Source organism: Oncorhynchus nerka, unplaced genomic scaffold (genome assembly GCF_034236695.1).
Source record: "Oncorhynchus nerka isolate Pitt River unplaced genomic scaffold, Oner_Uvic_2.0 unplaced_scaffold_1696, whole genome shotgun sequence".
In the NCBI taxonomy this organism is placed as follows: domain Eukaryota; kingdom Metazoa; phylum Chordata; class Actinopteri; order Salmoniformes; family Salmonidae; genus Oncorhynchus; species Oncorhynchus nerka.
In genome coordinates, this window is record NW_027039622.1 from 59,020 (window position 1) to 79,174 (window position 20,155).

Sequence of the window (20,155 nt, forward strand, 5' to 3'; positions counted from 1 at the left end):
GGAGATCTGGTGTGTGCGCTATCTTCAGTCACACAATGTTCGGCTGGGAGGGAGAGTATGTGTGTGTGTTAGTTTGTCTCTAAGTCTAGGCTTTCTGCCAATCTGTGGGTGTCTTATCTGGGTGTCCTCGGCAGCTATGTGTGTACTGTATGTGCGTCATCCCTGTCTTCTGGGGTCAGTGTGTAAGAGATGCGTCCCTATCTTCAGGGGAGTTGTCGAACTGCCGGCTAGCACCTGTGGCTAGGAGTATCCTGTTGTGACAGTGTTCTGATGATTACAGTGAGTGTGTGTGTGTGAGAGATATCCTGTATGGGGCCCAACCTGTTTTACTATGTGTCTCAGCTATAGTAGTGTAATGTCACCTACATAGGAATTAGCAGTAATGTAATGTCACCTACATAGGAATTAGCAGTCCTCTACATAGGCCACAGTAGCATAGGTTACAGGTTTGTAGTCAAGCCACAGATTTCAGGTGAGATCCCATGATACACTCAACAATACAACAACACGATTGTCATGATTAACCATTAAGCCATTTGCTAAGATTTCCCCCATTTTCACATGTGGAAACCTGTTGTCACTCTTACCCTGACGGATAGCTCCAGACACTTTCTTGGTCCTATCTGAGGCATTTTTAAATTCATGTCCAAATGGCCATATTCTGAAGACACTCTTAAAGTCTGCAGGGTAATCGAACTGGCCACATCTAAAGTCAAGCCACAGGTCACAGTTGAGCTGCCTTGTTAACCCTCAAAATAAATAATAACACGATTGCGTTGAAAATACCCATTAAGCCATTTGTTAAGATTTCTGCCATGTGGACCTGTTGTCACTCTTACCCTGATGATTGTTGATATTTACAGACACTTTTTCGGTCTTGTCTGAGAAATTTTATCATTTATATCAGAATGGCCATATTCTGAGGCCAGTTTAGCGTTCATTCAATGACGATTTACACGATTGCGTTGAAAATACCCATTGAGCCATTTGTTAAGATTTCAGCCATGTGGACCTGTTGTCACTCTTACCCTGATGATTGCTGATACTTACAGACACTTTTTCGGTCTTATCTGAGGAATTTTATCATTTATATCAGAATGGCCATATTCTGAGGCCAGTTTAGCGTTCATTCAATGACGATTTACTACTCTTTTCCGTTGAAGGCCATATTGAGGTTAAATCAATGACTGGAGTTTTTCATTGATAAAAACAAATGACTATTGAAAGTGCAAGTCGGTATCGTGCATAAATTTACTGGTCTCTGTGGTGATTTTAGAAGGCTGTGCCTATTTCTACTTTTACCCCATACTCTTTAACCCGATACCCAGGTAATGTGCTGTAGTCAGGATGGCCGAGCGGTCTAAGGCGCTGCGTTCAGGTCGCAGTCTCCCATGGAGGCGTGGGTTCAAATCCCACTTCTGACAGTTGTTTAGTGCCTCTCAGGAGTCATGCTGCTTAGCAGTAATAATAAGATGATGAAATAACAATTTATAATAAACACTCTCAAATGTAAACCTTCTGGAGCTGAGCAAAGATCAAGGAAAATAAGAAAACAGCTGTACTTAATAACAAATGAATGAGGGAACATTTCACTTTATTGCATTATAATGAGTTACTGAGTTACTTCATTGTCTTTCAGTTGTAAAATTATCACTTTCTGTAGACTATGCCTGGTGGCCCATTCACTGCTGACAGGCCTGTTGTCGTGGCCGAGTGGTTAAGGCGATGGACTAGAAATCCATTAGGATCTTCCTGCGCAGGTTCAAATCCTGCCGACAACGAAATGGAATTTTCTTGACCCCTCCGGAGGTTGAAGTTTCGTCGTGTTTCTTATACCAATCATATCCTCTCAGATCTCCACAAGTACATAGGGATTAGTTGTCCATTTGGGACAGGATCCCACCTCACACCTTTACACACCTGGTTATCCATCCTTCTAGCTCTATAGGCCACAGTAGCATAGGTTACAGGTTTGTAGTCAAGCCACAGATTTCAGGTGAGATCCCATGATACACTCAACAATACAACAACACGATTGTCATGAATAACCATTAAGCCATTTGCTAAGATTTCCCCCATTTTCACATGTGGAAACCTGTTGTCACTCTTACCCTGACGGATAGCTCCAGACACTTTTTTGGTCCTATCTGAGGCATTTTTAAATTCATGTCCAAATGGCCATATTCTGAAGACACTCTTAAAGTCTGCAGGGTAATCGAACTGGCCACATCTAAAGTCAAGCCACAGGTCACAGTTGAGCTGCCTTGTTAAACCCTCAAAATAAATAATAACACGATTGCGTTGAAAATACCCATTAAGCCATTTGTTAAGATTTCAGCCATGTGGACCTGTTGTCACTCCTACCCTGATGATTGTTGATATTTACAGACACTTTTTCGGTCTTGTCTGAGAAATTTTATCATTTATATCAGAATGGCCATATTCTGAGGCCAGTTTAGCGTTCATTGAATGACGATTTACACGATTGCGTTGAAAATACCCATTGAGCCATTTGTTAAGATTTCAGCCATGTGGACCTGTTGTCACTCTTACCCTGATGATTGCTGATACTTACAGACACTTTTTCGGTCTTATCTGAGGAATTTTATCATTTATATCAGAATGGCCATATTCTGAGGCCAGTTTAGCGTTCATTCAATGACGATTTACACGATTGCGTTGAAAATACCCATTAAGCCATTTGTTAAGATTTCAGCCATGTGGACCTGTTGTCACTCTTACCCTGATGATTGCTGATACTTACAGACACTTTTCGGTCTTATCTGAGGAATTTTATCATTTATATCAGAATGGCCATATTCTGAGGCCAGTTTAGCATTCATTCAATGACGATTTACTACTCTTTTCCGTTGAAGGCCATATTGAGGTTAAATCAATGACTGGAGTTTTTCATTGATAAAAACAAATGACTATTGAAAGTGCAAGTCGGTATCGTGCATAAATTTACTGGTCTCTGTGGTGATTTTAGAAGGCTGTGCCTATTTCTACTTTTACCCCATACTCTTTAACCCGATACCCAGGTAATGTGCTGTAGTCAGGATGGCCGAGCGGTCTAAGGCGCTGCGTTCAGGTCGCAGTCTCCCATGGAGGCGTGGGTTCAAATCCCACATCTGACAGTTGTTTAGTGCCTCTCAGGAGTCATGCTGCTTAGCAGTAATAATAAGATGATGAAATAACAATTTATAATAAACACTCTCAAATGTAAACCTTCTGGAGCTGAGCAAAGATCAAGGAAAATAAGAAAACAGCTGTACTTAATAACAAATGAATGAGGGGAACATTTCACTTTATTGCATTATAATGAGTTACTGAGTTACTTCATTGTCTTTCAGTTGTAAAATTATCACTTTCTGTAGACTATGCCTGGTGGCCCATTCACTGCTGACAGGCCTGTTGTCGTGGCCGAGTGGTTAAGGCGATGGACTAGAAATCCATTAGGATCTTCCTGCGCAGGTTCGAATCCTGCCGACAACGAAATTGAATTTTCTTGACCCCTCCGGAGGTTGAAGTTTCGTCGTGTTTCTTATACCAATCATATCCTCTCAGATCTCCACAAGTACATAGGGATTAGTTGTCCATTTGGGACAGGATCCCACCTCACACCTTTACACACCTGGTTATCCATCCTTCTAGCTATATAGGCCACAGTAGCATAGGTTACAGGTTTGTAGTCAAGCCACAGATTTCAGGTGAGATCCCATGATACACTCAACAATACAACAACACGATTCTCATGAATAACCATTAAGCCATTTGCTAAGATTTCCCCCATTTTCACATGTGGAAACCTGTTGTCACTCTTACCCTGACGGATAGCTCCAGACACTTTTTTGGTCCTATCTGAGGCATTTTTAAATTCATGTCAAAATGGCCATATTCTGAAGATACTCTTAAAGTCTGCAGGGTAATCGAACTGGCCACATCTAAAGTCAAGCCACAGGTCACAGGTGAGCTGCCTTGTTAAACCCTCAAAATGAATAATAACACGATTGCGTTGAAAATACCCATTAAGCCATTTGTTAAGATTTCAGCCATGTGGACCTGTTGTCACTCTTACCCTGATGATTGTTGATATTTACAGACACTTTTTCGGTCTTATCTGAGAAATTTTATCATTTATATCAGAATGGCCATATTCTGAGGCCAGTTTAGCGTTCATTCAATGACGATTTACTACTCTTTTCCGTTGAAGGCCATATTGAGGTTAAATCAATGACTGGAGTTTTTCATTGATAAAAACAAATGACTATTGAAAGTGCAAGTCGGTATCGTGCATAAATTTACTGGTCTCTGTGGTGATTTTAGAAGGCTGTGCCTATTTCTACTTTTACCCCATACTCTTTAACCCGATACCCAGGTAATGTGATGTATTCAGGATGGCCGAGCGATCTAAGGCGCTGCGTTCAGGTCTCAGTCTCCCATGGAGGCGTGGGTTCAAATCCCACTTCTGACAGTTGTTTAGTGCCTCTCAGGAGTCATGCTGCTTAGCAGTAATAATAAGATGATGAAATAACAATTTATAATAAACACTCTCAAATGTAAACTTTCTGGAGCTGAGCAAAGATCAAGGAAAATAAGAAAACAGCTGTACTTAATAACAAATGAATGAGGGGAACATTTCACTTTATTGCATTATAATGAGTTACTGAGTTACTTCATTCTCTTTCAGTTGTAAAATTATCACTTTCTGTAGACTATGCCTGGTGGCCCATTCACTGCTGACAGGCCTGTTGTCGTGGCCGAGTGGTTAAGGCGATGGACTAGAAATCCATTAGGATCTTCCTGCGCAGGTTCAAATCCTGCCGACAACGAAATGGAATTTTCTTGACCCCTCCGGAGGTTGAAGTTTCGTCGTGTTTCTTATACCAATCATATCCTCTCAGATCTCCACAAGTACATAGGGATTAGTTGTCCATTTGGGACAGGATCCCACCTCACACCTTTACACACCTGGTTATCCATCCTTCTAGCTCTATAGGCCACAGTAGCATAGGTTACAGGTTTGTAGTCAAGCCACAGATTTCAGGTGAGATCCCATGATACACTCAACAATACAACAACACGATTGTCATGAATAACCATTAAGCCATTTGCTAAGATTTCCCCCATTTTCACATGTGGAAACCTGTTGTCACTCTTACCCTGACGGATAGCTCCAGACACTTTTTGGTCCTATCTGAGGCATTTTTAAATTCATGTCCAAATGGCCATATTCTGAAGACACTCTTAAAGTCTGCAGGGTAATCGAACTGGCCACATCTAAAGTCAAGCCACAGGTCACAGTTGAGCTGCCTTGTTAAACCCTCAAAATAAATAATAACACGATTGCGTTGAAAATACCCATTAAGCCATTTGTTAAGATTTCAGCCATGTGGACCTGTTGTCACTCCTACCCTGATGATTGTTGATATTTACAGACACTTTTTCGGTCTTGTCTGAGAAATTTTATCATTTATATCAGAATGGCCATATTCTGAGGCCAGTTTAGCGTTCATTGAATGACGATTTACACGATTGCGTTGAAAATACCCATTGAGCCATTTGTTAAGATTTCAGCCATGTGGACCTGTTGTCACTCTTACCCTGATGATTGCTGATACTTACAGACACTTTTTCGGTCTTATCTGAGGAATTTTATCATTTATATCAGAATGGCCATATTCTGAGGCCAGTTTAGCGTTCATTCAATGACGATTTACACGATTGCGTTGAAAATACCCATTAAGCCATTTGTTAAGATTTCAGCCATGTGGACCTGTTGTCACTCTTACCCTGATGATTGCTGATACTTACAGACACTTTTTCGGTCTTATCTGAGGAATTTTATCATTTATATCAGAATGGCCATATTCTGAGGCCAGTTTATCATTCATTCAATGACGATTTACTACTCTTTTCCGTTGAAGGCCATATTGAGGTTAAATCAATGACTGGAGTTTTTCATTGATAAAAACAAATGACTATTGAAAGTGCAAGTCGGTATCGTGCATAAATTTACTGGTCTCTGTGGTGATTTTAGAAGGCTGTGCCTATTTCTACTTTTACCCCATACTCTTTAACCCGATACCCAGGTAATGTGCTGTAGTCAGGATGGCCGAGCGGTCTAAGGCGCTGCGTTCAGGTCGCAGTCTCCCATGGAGGCGTGGGTTCAAATCCCACATCTGACAGTTGTTTAGTGCCTCTCAGGAGTCATGCTGCTTAGCAGTAATAATAAGATGATGAAATAACAATTTATAATAAACACTCTCAAATGTAAACCTTCTGGAGCTGAGCAAAGATCAAGGAAAATAAGAAAACAGCTGTACTTAATAACAAATGAATGAGGGGAACATTTCACTTTATTGCATTATAATGAGTTACTGAGTTACTTCATTGTCTTTCAGTTGTAAAATTATCACTTTCTGTAGACTATGCCTGGTGGCCCATTCACTGCTGACAGGCCTGTTGTCGTGGCCGAGTGGTTAAGGCGATGGACTAGAAATCCATTAGGATCTTCCTGCGCAGGTTCGAATCCTGCCGACAACGAAATTGAATTTTCTTGACCCCTCCGGAGGTTGAAGTTTCGTCGTGTTTCTTATACCAATCATATCCTCTCAGATCTCCACAAGTACATAGGGATTAGTTGTCCATTTGGGACAGGATCCCACCTCACACCTTTACACACCTGGTTATCCATCCTTCTAGCTATATAGGCCACAGTAGCATAGGTTACAGGTTTGTAGTCAAGCCACAGATTTCAGGTGAGATCCCATGATACACTCAACAATACAACAACACGATTCTCATGAATAACCATTAAGCCATTTGCTAAGATTTCCCCCATTTTCACATGTGGAAACCTGTTGTCACTCTTACCCTGACGGATAGCTCCAGACACTTTTTGGTCCTATCTGAGGCATTTTTAAATTCATGTCAAAATGGCCATATTCTGAAGATACTCTTAAAGTCTGCAGGGTAATCGAACTGGCCACATCTAAAGTCAAGCCACAGGTCACAGGTGAGCTGCCTTGTTAAACCCTCAAAATGAATAATAACACGATTGCGTTGAAAATACCCATTAAGCCATTTGTTAAGATTTCAGCCATGTGGACCTGTTGTCACTCTTACCCTGATGATTGTTGATATTTACAGACACTTTTTCGGTCTTATCTGAGAAATTTTATCATTTATATCAGAATGGCCATATTCTGAGGCCAGTTTAGCGTTCATTCAATGACGATTTACTACTCTTTTCCGTTGAAGGCCATATTGAGGTTAAATCAATGACTGGAGTTTTCATTGATAAAAACAAATGACTATTGAAAGTGCAAGTCGGTATCGTGCATAAATTTACTGGTCTCTGTGGTGATTTTAGAAGGCTGTGCCTATTTCTACTTTTACCCCATACTCTTTAACCCGATACCCAGGTAATGTGATGTATTCAGGATGGCCGAGCGATCTAAGGCGCTGCGTTCAGGTCTCAGTCTCCCATGGAGGCGTGGGTTCAAATCCCACTTCTGACAGTTGTTTAGTGCCTCTCAGGAGTCATGCTGCTTAGCAGTAATAATAAGATGATGAAATAACAATTTATAATAAACACTCTCAAATGTAAACCTTCTGGAGCTGAGCAAAGATCAAGGAAAATAAGAAAACAGCTGTACTTAATAACAAATGAATTAGGGGAACATTTCACTTTATTGCATTATAATGAGTTACTGAGTTACTTCATTGTCTTTCAGTTGTAAAATTATCACTTTCTGTAGACTATGCCTGGTGGCCCATTCACTGCTGACAGGCCTGTTGTCGTGGCCGAGTGGTTAAGGCGATGGACTAAAAATCCATTAGAATCTTCCTGCGCAGGTTCGAATCCTGCCGACAACGAAATGGAATTTTCTTGACCCCTCCGGAGGTTGAAGTTTCGTCGTGTTTCTTATACCAATCATATCCTCTCAGATCTCCACAAGTACATAGGGATTAGTTGTCCATTTGGGACAGGATCCCACCTCACACCTTTACACACCTGGTTATCCATCCTTCTAGCTCTATAGGTGTTGATAATGGGATATGATAAAGGGTGAGTCGGTCAAGGATCGATGCAGACAAGGTGGTAGATTGTACGACAAGCGACAGGTTTATTTCAAAGTGGAGATATCTGGTACAGCGTATATACGGGCCCCTCTGTTAGCTCATCAGAGACTAGCAAAAAAAGACACTAGCTAACAATGGGTACAAGCTTCATATACAGAACAGAAAGTAGGTTGATATCTAGGAAATCGGATCTTCGGATTGGATCAGGCTGGGGTGTAGTCATCCGGCATTGGCTCTGTTGTCTGTCCGTCATCGTAGAATCCTGCCATGCCTGTTCTTGGTCGTCACACCCCGTTCAGCTGAAAAGGAGATCTGGTGTGTGCGCTATCTTCAGTCACACAATGTTCGGCTGGGAGGGAGAGTATGTGTGTGTGTTAGTTTGTCTCTAAGTCTAGGCTTTCTGCCAATCTGTGGGTGTCTTATCTGGGTGTCCTCGGCAGCTATGTGTGTACTGTATGTGCGTCATCCCTGTCTTCTGGGGTCAGTGTGTAAGAGCGTATGCGTCCCTATCTTCAGGGGAGTTGTGGCCGAACTGCCGGCTAGCACCTGTGGCTAGGAGTATCCTGTTGTGACAGTGTTCTGGATGATTACAGTGAGTGTGTGTGTGTGAGAGATATCCTGTATGGGGCCCAACCTGTTTTACTATGTGTCTCAGCTATAGTAGTGTAATGTCACCTACATAGGAATTAGCAGTAATGTAATGTCACCTACATAGGAATTAGCAGTCCTCTACATAGGCCACAGTAGCATAGGTTACAGGTTTGTAGTCAAGCCACAGATTTCAGGTGAGATCCCATGATACACTCAACAATACAACAACACGATTGTCATGATTAACCATTAAGCCATTTGCTAAGATTTCCCCCATTTTCACATGTGGAAACCTGTTGTCACTCTTACCCTGACGGATAGCTCCAGACACTTTTTTGGTCCTATCTGAGGCATTTTTAAATTCATGTCCAAATGGCCATATTCTGAAGACACTCTTAAAGTCTGCAGGGTAATCAAACTGGCCACATCTAAAGTCAAGCCACAGGTCACAGTTGAGCTGCCTTGTTAAACCCTCAAAATAAATAATAACACGATTGCGTTGAAAATACCCATTAAGCCATTTGTTAAGATTTCTGCCATGTGGACCTGTTGTCACTCTTACCCTGATGATTGTTGATATTTACAGACACTTTTTCGGTCTTGTCTGAGAAATTTTATCATTTATATCAGAATGGCCATATTCTGAGGCCAGTTTAGCGTTCATTCAAACGATTTACGATTGCGTTGAAAATACCCATTGAGCCATTTGTTAAGATTTCAGCCATGTGGACCTGTTGTCACTCTTACCCTGATGATTGCTGATACTTACAGACACTTTTTCGGTCTTATCTGAGGAATTTTATCATTTATATCAGAATGGCCATATTCTGAGGCCAGTTTAGCGTTCATTCATTTACACGATTGCGTTGAAAATACCCATTCATTTCAGCCATGACCTGTTGTCACTCTTACCCTGATGATTGCTGATATTACAGCCAGTTGAGGAATTTTATCATTTATATCAGAATGGCCATATTCTGAGGCCATTAACTGGAGTTTTTCTGTTGCAAGGCCGATTTGTTTCAATGACGGAATTTTATCATTTATATCAGAATGGCCATATTCTTTAGCGTTCATTCAATGACGATTGATTGCGTTGAAAATACCCATTAAGCCATTTGTTAAGATTTCAGCCATGTGGACCTGTTGTCACTCTTACCCTGATGATTGCTGATACTTACAGACACTTTTTCGGTCTTATCTGAGGAATTTTATCATTTATATCAGAATGGCCATATTCTGAGGCCAGTTTAGCGTTCATTCAATGACGATTTACTACTCTTTTCCGTTGAAGGCCATATTGAGGTTAAATCAATGACTGGAGTTTTTCATTGATAAAAACAAATGACTATTGAAAGTGCAAGTCGGTATCGTGCATAAATTTACTGGTCTCTGTGGTGATTTTAGAAGGCTGTGCCTATTTCTACTTTTACCCCATACTCTTTAACCCGATACCCAGGTAATGCGCTGTAGTCAGGATGGCCGAGCGGTCTAAGGCGCTGCGTTCAGGTCGCAGTCTCCCATGGAGGCGTGGGTTCAAATCCCACTTCTGACAGTTGTTTAGTGCCTCTCAGGAGTCATGCTGCTTAGCAGTAATAATAAGATGATGAAATAACAATTTATAATAAACACTCTCAAATGTAAACCTTCTGGAGCTGAGCAAAGATCAAGGAAAATAAGAAAACAGCTGTACTTAATAACAAATGAATGAGGGGAACATTTCACTTTATTGCATTATAATGAGTTACTGAGTTACTTCATTGTCTTTCAGTTGTAAAATTATCACTTTCTGTAGACTATGCCTGGTGGCCCATTCACTGCTGATGTGGGAGAAATTATATACATGATTTGATAACACAAGAGAAAGATACACTTATGGGTTCATTCCCTGTTCTGGTAAAATGCATTTTCTATTGTATAGGGCAGGAAGCAGTTAAAGGCCATGGGGGTATGGGACACTAAAAATGCAGGCACATAGACGCTTAGACCAGCTGGACAAAGATCAGAGGGATAGAAAAAGGAGGGGGTCAGCCAAATGACCAACTGATGGATTTACAGACATCAATCGCATCACAGGGGAGACGCATAAGTCTGTTTGATCTTAGACAACCATATGAAGAGAAGGAGACCAAGGCAGCTGGACACACTAAAAACTAGAGATAAAACAGGCCACAGGAAAGGGGGATGTATATTATCTTTAGGTCAAAGCAAGGGTCTTGTCATCATCATTATAATCTGGCCGAAAGCAGATGTGGGCGTTACTGGGCTGAACAAGCAGGATTGGGATGTAACTGTATTTGCATTGGGGGATGAACTGATAATGTATGTGGGGGTATAAAATGAAGATCGAAAGCTCTGGAAAGGTGTGGGTCCCGCGTGGCTCTCCGGCTTATGATACTGGTGTATTAAAAGTCTATATTGATTTTCACAAAGTTCTTGGTTGTGTCATATTTGAACCGATTTGCCACTACACTGACAAGCCTGTTGTCGTGGCCGAGTGGTTAAGGCGATGGACTAGAAATCCATTAGGATCTTTCTGCGCAGGTTAGAATCCTGCCGACAGCGAAATTGAATTTTCTTGACCCCTCCGGAGGTTGAAGTTTAGTCGTGTTTCTTATACCAATCATATCCTCTCAGATCTCCACAAGTACATAGGGATTAGTTGTCCATTTGGGACAGGATCCCACCTCACACCTTTACACACCTGGTTATCCATCCTTCTAGCTCTATAGGCCACAGTAGCATAGGTTACAGGTTTGTAGTCAAGCCACAGATTTCAGGTGAGATCCCATGATACACTCAACAATACAACAACACGATTCTCATGAATAACCATTAAGCCATTTGCTAAGATTTCCCCCATTTTGACATGTGGAAACCTGTTGTCACTCTTACCCTGACGGATAACTCCAGACACTTTTTTGGTCCTATCTGAGGCATTTTTAAATACATGTCAAAATGGCCATATTCTGAAGACACTCTTAAAGTCTGCAGGGTGATCGAACTGGCCACATCTAAAGTCAAGCCACAGGTCAGAGGTGAGCTGCTTTGTTAAACCCTAAAAATAAATAATAACACGATTGCGTTGAAAATACCCATTATCCTGTTACTCCTACCCCCTACTTTTTCGAACATTCTGTTAAAAATCGCGCAACATTTCAGCGCCCTGCTACTCATGCCAGGAATATAGTATATGCAAATGATTAGTATGTGTGGATAGAAAACACTCAGACGTTTCTAAAACTGGTTAAATCACGGCTGTGACTATAACAGAACGTGCGTTTCATCGAAAAGTGCAGGAAAATCTGATCACTGAAAATGGGAAAATATATCCATGCGCCACTTCAACCCATTGTTAACCTCTTCAGTCGACCCTCTACTTTTTTGAACATTTTGTTAAAAATCGCGCAACATTTCAGCGCCCTGCTACTCATGCCAGGAATATAGTACGTTCATATGGTTAGAATGTGTGGATAGGAAACCCTCGGACGTTTTTAAAACTGGTTAAATCACGACTGTGGCTATTACATAACGTGCGTTACATCGGAAAGCGCAGGAAAACCTGATCACAGAAAATGGAAATAAATATCCTTGCGCCACTTCCAGCAATTGTTAACAGTGAGCCGAATTAGATAAGACCGAGCATTCAACTCCCACAGCATCCCCATGTTGTCTAGAGTCTTGTGAATTGAATCATCTTTGATTCTTGGTTGAACCGAAAGAGGGGCACGACTTACCTCCGGTCTCCGTCCAGATCATTCCGGAAGAGCTCTCTCCTGAAATTTTTTCCAAGACGACAGCTAATGATTTCTACATCGCCTATGGATGATTTTTATCGCTTATTAACGTTTACTAATACCTAAAGTAGCATTACAAACGTATTTCGAAGTGTTTTGTGAAAGTTTATCGTCTCCTTTTTGAATTTTAAAAAATGACGTTACGTTGTGAAATCGCTGTTTTTTTCGTTTATCACACAGTCTACATATAACGATATCTTGGCTTTATATGGCCCGATTTAATCGAAATAAAGACCCAATAGTGTTTATGGGACATCTAGGAGTGCCAACAAAGAAGATGGTGAAAGGTAATGACTGTTTTCTATTTTATTGTGCGGTTTGTGTAACGCCGAAATGCTAATTATTTTGTTTACGTCCCCTGCTGTGCTTTTCTGTTGTAGTGTATTGGTGCATGCTATCAGATAATAGCTTCTCATGCTGTCGCCGAAAAGCATTTTAAAAATCTGACTTGTTGCCTGGATTCACAACGAGTGTAGCTTTAATTCGATACCCTGCATGTGTATTTTAATGAACTTTTGAGTTTTAACTAATACTATTAGCATTTAGCGTAGCGCATTTGCATTTCCAGAGCTCTAGTTGGGACGCAAGCGTCCCGAGTAGAAGCAACAGGTTAACAGTCTTAAAAGGAATGTTACATGTAGACATAACAGTATCATCAGTACATAACATTTGAGACTTTTCAACATTCACCTTAGCCCCAGAAGCTCTCCCATACACATCAAAACACTTCATCAGACAATTCACACTCTCTCCATCCCGCAAAGTACAGGTGGTGTCGTCAGCATAATGATGCAGTACACTGACTCCTCCCCCCGGGAGGTCCACTCCATTCACTCCTCCATTCCGCTTTACAAACGCCGCTAAAGGCTCTACTGAGATGCTGTATAGCAGTGCAGACAATGGACAACCCTGCCTAACAGACCTGCCCAGGGGAAAAGGATCAGTTAGCACACCATTACATTTCACGACACTGCACGCTGACCCATACAATAGCTTCACCCATCCTTTAAGACGAGGCCCGAACCCAAATCTTGCCAAGGCCTCTAACAGGAACCGATGCTCCACCCGATCAAAGGCTTTATTCAGATCTAGGCAGAGCACCGCCCCACCCACCTCCCCCATCTGCTTCACCACATCCCGGATAGTGCAGAGGGTGTCCACTACATCCCGCCCCGGAACTCCATAGGCCTGAGTAGGTGCTATGATGCTTCCCATCACCTTATTCAACCTATTAGCCATTATCTTAGCAAGCACCTTATTGTCGGAGTTCAAAAGGGTTATTGGTCTGTAGTTCTCTAATTTCAGTCTGCTCCCCTTCCCTTTGTATAACACAGTCAACACACCCATAGCTAAAGATTCAGGGACTACCCTCTTCTCCTCCATACACACATACACACGCAGCATTAGTGGGGCCAGTATGTCACTAAACTCACGGTAAAACTCTGCAGTAAGACCATCTGAACCCGGGCTCTTATTCAAGTTCAGGCCCAATATGGCTGCTTTAACCTCTGCCAATGTAAAATCAGCATCACACATCTCTACATCCTCAGTCGACACCCTAGCCTCCACTGCTTCTAGCACTCTTCTCATACACACTTCATCTACCCCACCCGACGTAAATAATCCCTTATAAAAAGAATGCACTGTATTCAAAATTCCTTCCAGATCTGTCACCCTCTCCCCCTCTCATTTAACAGCTCAGTTAGAAAACTCTTTTCCTGCTTCCTCCTTTCTAACCCCAGGAAAAAAGCAGTATTTCTCTCCCCCTCCACCACATACTGTGCTCTACTCCTCACCACTGCCCCCATACACCTGTGCCTCTCTACGACCCTCAACTCCTCCCTCACCCTCAGGTACTCTGTCACATCATAGCCTGGGCAGTTTTCTACCCTTTCTAACTCCAATAACAGGCGAGATTTAAGAATCCCCTCCTCCCTCCTCCTTATCACATTTGCCCTTCTTGCACTAGATATTGCCAGCCGCTTGAACTCCCCTTTTAATCCTTCCCACCACACACTCACATCAGACTCAAATAGAGGATCTGACACGGCGTCATTAACACACTCTTTCACTGCAGCCCTAAACTCCTCATCCTTCAACATACTGGCATTAAGACACCACAAACCACCCCCCCTCCCCTCCCCTGATGCACCCAGCCTGAAAAGCAGAGCATCATGGTCACTAAAAAATGTGTGTGAATACTTTACCCCCACAACCAAGTGCGCAACCTCTCTATGAGCGAGACACAAATCTATACGTGACTGCTTGAGCTCACCCCTCACCACTTGTCTTCGAGAGAACACCCGCTTATCTGGATTCCTCTCCCTCCATATATCCACCCAATCCTCATCCCGCATTAGCCTTAATAGCGCTCCCCGAGATGAGTCAGAGCTAAAATGTGCGCTACTTGAGGCATCTAGCCTATCCATCCATACATTAAAATCCCCAACAAGCAAACAGTTTTTCCCACATAATCCTCCCATGGACATAAACATAACCCTCTCAATTTCATTATTAGGAGCATAGACATTGTACAACGAGTACTCCACATCTTGATAAGTGAAACCCACTCCCACCATTCGACCCACAGTGTCAGCACATAACAAATTTAAATTACACACAACATCATGTTTTACCAAAATAGCTACCCCACATGCCCGCACAGTACCATTACTCACGTACATTAGTCCATTCCATCTCTGCCTTACATTCTCCATATACGTCTCAGTCCAATGGGTCTCCTGAAGACATAATATATCCGCAGAGAAGGCTTCCAACACCAGCTATAGCTTTTCTTTGCTACGAAGTCCATTGGTGTTAATAGATACAACTCTCAACATTATGACTATAAAGAGGGGATGAATCAAGTCCATCATGATTGATCTTTTATCTTCTTTTTCCTCTTGATTATCATGTTCTTTTTACTATCCCTCCGCAGAGATTGTATGTTCTCCCTCTCTTCCTCCATCAGCTCTTCTTCAGACTCTTTACGTTTGCGAGAGTCATCTCTTGCAGTATCCACCTCCCTAGAGGAGCCCCCCTCTCCACGAGGATCTTCAATAGGCATGACATTCTGAATAGTCCCGTCAGGTTGTACTTCCTCCATTATAGGCTCTGTGCATGGGTCCTTGCCACACTCAGCTTTCCGTAAATCCATCTGAGCTCTTCCACATCTCGCATCTTCTCCCTCCACACCCTCTGATGAATTTAACCATTCTACCGCACTGTCCATACTGGATCCCAGCTCCGTCACCCCCATCTCTGCAGACTTGCTACGATTTCTCACCCCTTCATGTATCCCACTGATCCCCTCCATATCATTCTCCTCTCCCAGCTCACTTTCCTCCTCACACTCTTCCTCATCTACTGAGCCACTCTCATTCATTATCTCAAGCTCTTCACCCACCCTTTCACCACATATACAGTTAAATGATTCACATTCCTCACATCTCCTTCTTCTCTCAGGACACTCCCGTGCATAATGTCCCTGCTCCATACATTTGTAACACCTAAAGTCAGGGCAATCACGTACTACATGACCAGGCTGAATACAAAGCCTACACACTTTCACCTGCCTTTCATGTATAACCCTGAAATATTCAGCCCCCTCCAGAGTCTCAAACTTCGTCGAATATGGCAACGATTGGACATTGTTTGTAAATCGTACCTTATAGAAACGCGTACCGTCTGCAATTTCCGTTCCAGGCCACATTCTCCTCTTGATTGTAGACACTGCTGTGACTCCCCATCGAGTCAATTTATTTATTATATCCTCATCCGAGATATATGTCGGTAAATTCAGAAAGGACACCACCAGTTCATCATGTGACAAATCCTTCGCCATTACACATGAGTCTTTAATTTTAAATCCATCCATAAGTCTCTCCTTCCCTTTTGCATGACTCATTGTTATCTCATATTTATTCTTCGTTTTAAAACGACACCCCACCACCAAACCGCATACCTCCTTGATCCCCCGTAGAAGCTCCATCATCGTTATCTTGTCCTCCCCAATGATCTCCACCGCCACTGTTAAACTTCTTTCAAACACCCGGTGAACAGCCCGCTCCCCAGCCATCTTTTCTCCTGCAGCACCTCTGTCAGTCTTCATTTCCCCTTTCGAATTCTTCCCAGTGGTCGAAGCCATATCGTCCACTCTTCGGTCTGAATCAGAAACCAATCTCCTACTCACATTCATGCTTCTTTACAAGTCCGTTTGGTCTTTCAAACTTCCTTTAAGGAAATGAAAAGACCTTTCCCCTAACAGCGCAAGCTGCTAGGGGAGAATTCTTCAATAAGAATTGTTTAACAAAAATCACCAACCAAAAAAAAGATTTACTTCAAAACAGCAAACAAATGTATTTCTCCAACTCAACAACCAACTCCCTCCAAACACTTCCTCAATCCCAAAAAATGGGCGTACTCAGGCCAGTGTGGCCGTAAGCGAGAAACTATCTCTTGGTGCACTATATAAAGTCAAAGTGAGTCTGATTAACAGCTGTTGCATTTTCACCATTTAGATAAGAATCTTTGTGTGACTCAAAATTGCATATACTGTAGCCATAATTTGTTGCACAGATTGTTGGATGAAATGCAAACTAACCTTGCTTACTTATTTCAAAGCGAGGGCACATATTTCAGCCTTGTGGGAAAAAACGGACAAAGAGTTGACAAAATGCTTACAGCACCTGGTATTCCCAGGCGGTCTCCCATCCAAGTACTAACCAGGCCCGACCCTGCTTAGCTTCCGAGATCAGGCGTACTCAGGCCGGTGTGGTCGTAAGCAAGAAACTAACTCTTGGTGCACTATATAAAGTCAAAGTGAGTATGATTAACAGCTGTTGCATTTTCACCATTTAGATAAGCATCTTTGTGTCACTCAAAAAGTGGAAGAAATTGCATATACTGCAGCCATAATTTGTAGCACAGATTGTTGGATGAAATACAAACGTACCTTGCTTACTTATTTCAAAGCAAGGGCACATATTTCAGCCTTGTGGGAAAAAACGGACAAAGAGTTTAAATTTCACAAGGCAGTGACAAAAAGCTTACAGCACCTGGTATTCCCAGGCGGTCTCCCATCCAAGTACTAACCAGGCCCGACCATGCTTAGCTTCCGAGATCAGACGAGATCAGGCGTACTCAGACCGGTGTGGTCGTAAGCGAGAAGCTTTGTGGGAAAAAACGGACAAAGAGTTGAAATTTCACAAGGCTGTGACAAAAAGCTTACATTACCTTAAGTCATTTATTTTTCAACTGGATTTTACAAAGGTGCATGACATGCAGGCGCTAAAAAGTTGTCAGGAGTGGGTTTCAAACCATGCCTATAGGGGAGTCTGCGACCTGAATGACTTAATGGTTATTTTCAATGCAATCGTGTTTTTACTTTTTCTTTTAGGGTTTAAAAAGGTTTCTCACCAATGACTTTAGATGTGGCTAGTACCCTGCAGACTTTAAGAGTGTCTTCAGAATATGGCCATTTTGAATTGAATTTAAAAATGCCTCAGATAGGACCAAAAAAGTGTCTGGAGCTATCCGTCAGGGTAAGAGTGACAACAGGTTTCCACATGTCAAAATGGGGGAAATCATAGCAAATGGCTTAATGGTTATTCATGAGAATCGTGTTGTTGTATTGTTGAGTGTATCATGGGATCTCACCTGAAATCTGTGGCTTGACTACAAACCTGTAACCTATGCTACTGTGGCCTATAGAGCTAGAAGGATGGATAACCAGGTGTGTAAAGGTGTGAGGTGGGATCCTATCCCAAATGGACAACTAATCCCTATCACCTTGTGGAGATCTGAGAGGATGTGATTGGTATAAGAAACACGACTAAACTTCCACCTCCGGAGGGGTAAAAAAAAAAAAACATTCGTTGACGACAGGATTCGAACCTGCGCTAGGAAGATCCTAATGGATTTCTAATCCATCACCTTAACAACTTTGGCAGAAGAAAACAGGCTTGTTAGGAGTGAATAGGCCACCAGGCATAGCCTACAGAAAGTGATAATTTAACAACTGAAAGCTAATGCAGTAACTCATTATAATGCAATAACATGAAATATTCCCCACCATCTGGAAACAAGGCCTCGCACACAGGGAATTAGACAACAGCCGCATAAAATTAAAACAGTCATACAGGTAGATACAGCCCAAAACACCACATTTTTCCATAAATACTGTCTACCCAATTTAGTTCAGAGAAGTATCCACCCCAGAGTTTCTGCCAACCCGTGAGCCAGGGTGGTCAAACCAGCTGAGGCTTCGGGCACTGATTCGTCCGGAGCTGTGCTACCCGGGATGTAAGACATGGTCCTGATTACCACGCCCACTTCCTCCTTTTATCCTATGCAATTCTATTCTGTCAGGTCTTCCAGCTGGTTGCTTCAGTCTGTTCTACAAAACCTTTAATAACACCTTTGGTATTCCTGCTAAAGCGCTGTTGATTACCATAACTATAATTACACACCTCTTGGAACCCCAATGTTATCAATATATACTCTGTCGTCAAAAGACCCAGATGGAGCATCTCTTCTCTCTCGTTTTGGCTAACTTCATGTCTTGGTGTTGTATGAGTGTAAAAGGCATTCCTAACCCGTCCAATCAGTCAAACTCATTCCCCCGCACATCCACCAGATGGTGACACTGGCCCATTTTATTTCATTGAAATCCCCAGAGTTCAACCAGCCTGTCAATTCAGACATGGTCTCGTCAGTGGTCATTTTCTCTGTACCAACTTGGTTCCTGGGGATATAAATAGTGACAACTGTCATTATCTGGCATTCCTGCTTTCATGAACAGCTTTACCATACATGCCATTCTCTTAGGGGAATTAATTCCGTTCAGTGGAAAAGGGATAGTTGTTAACTGGGGTTTAGCGTTCGCACAGACATAACATTCTTCTTTAGCCACTGATTTGGCCGTATTGAATCCATTCCAACCATAAGTTGGACTCCCCAAACCCAGTCTCCACTTCTATAACTTCTTTGAGGTCTTTGGTCTGAACTATTCGTACCTTTATACAATACTTCCTCTGTTCAGGAACACAGTCCAAAACGCCAACCCTTACTATACTCCACCTGGTCCCAAATTGAGTGTATGGGTTTACGTAGCCATCCCTTTCAGTGTGAGCTATGACCTGTCCACGATCAATATGGTGATTTACACAAATACTTCCCATAGAGTCCCATGGTTCTAGACTGCCAAGGGGTGAATGACCCCAATTGATCTACACAAAATTCTACTGAGAGATCCTTGCCCAATTCCACCCTCACTTCCTTACTATTTTGTTTCAGTGACCTTCTGAGAATCTTAGGTAACATCCCATTTCCCTCATCTAGCACATGAGTCAAATTATCCTCTTTGGCACTTTCCGGGGATCATGTTGAATCAGGAATATGGCCCCCACAATAAAACAGCTCAGGACGGTCAGTGCGCACGTGAAGCCCCACCCTCTCCCCGAGAACATATCAACAGCCAGAGGCCAAGCCATCACTTCACTTCTATGAACGCTCACAGCTGGGGAAAGGTCGGGTATAGGGAATCTTCAGAAGGAGTTTGACCCCCGTTCCATATGGGTCACGGTTCCTCTCCTACTCCTGTGATCGTCCGACAGTGCTAGTGTGACTTACCCCCCTACAATGTGTGATATGTACCCAGGTAGCTCTTTCGGCTAATC

General features: G+C 42.4%; 5 non-coding genes and 2 pseudogenes across 5 annotated transcripts; 5 read left to right on the top strand and 2 right to left on the bottom strand.

Annotated features, from left to right (window-relative positions):
* The first annotated feature begins 1,341 nt into the window (after positions 1–1,341).
* On the top strand, positions 1,342–1,424 carry trnal-cag (transfer RNA leucine (anticodon CAG)). Its single transcript has one exon. It is a non-coding gene; the product is annotated as a tRNA-Leu (tRNA).
* Positions 1,425–3,413: 1,989 nt separating this feature from the next.
* trnas-aga (transfer RNA serine (anticodon AGA)) lies at positions 3,414–3,495 on the top strand. Its single transcript has one exon. It is a non-coding gene; the product is annotated as a tRNA-Ser (tRNA).
* Positions 3,496–6,464: 2,969 nt separating this feature from the next.
* Positions 6,465–6,546, top strand: trnas-aga (transfer RNA serine (anticodon AGA)). Its single transcript has one exon. It is a non-coding gene; the product is annotated as a tRNA-Ser (tRNA).
* A 1,253-nt stretch (positions 6,547–7,799) lies between these two features.
* trnaf-aaa (transfer RNA phenylalanine (anticodon AAA)) lies at positions 7,800–7,881 on the top strand. The gene has a single exon. It is a non-coding gene; the product is annotated as a tRNA-Phe (tRNA).
* Positions 7,882–10,151: 2,270 nt separating this feature from the next.
* Positions 10,152–10,234, top strand: trnal-cag (transfer RNA leucine (anticodon CAG)). Its single transcript has one exon. It is a non-coding gene; the product is annotated as a tRNA-Leu (tRNA).
* Positions 10,235–17,152: 6,918 nt separating this feature from the next.
* On the bottom strand, positions 17,153–17,261 carry LOC135568065 (5S ribosomal RNA; annotated as a pseudogene).
* A 260-nt stretch (positions 17,262–17,521) lies between these two features.
* LOC135568064 (5S ribosomal RNA) lies at positions 17,522–17,640 on the bottom strand (annotated as a pseudogene).
* Between the last annotated feature and the right edge of the window lie 2,515 nt (positions 17,641–20,155).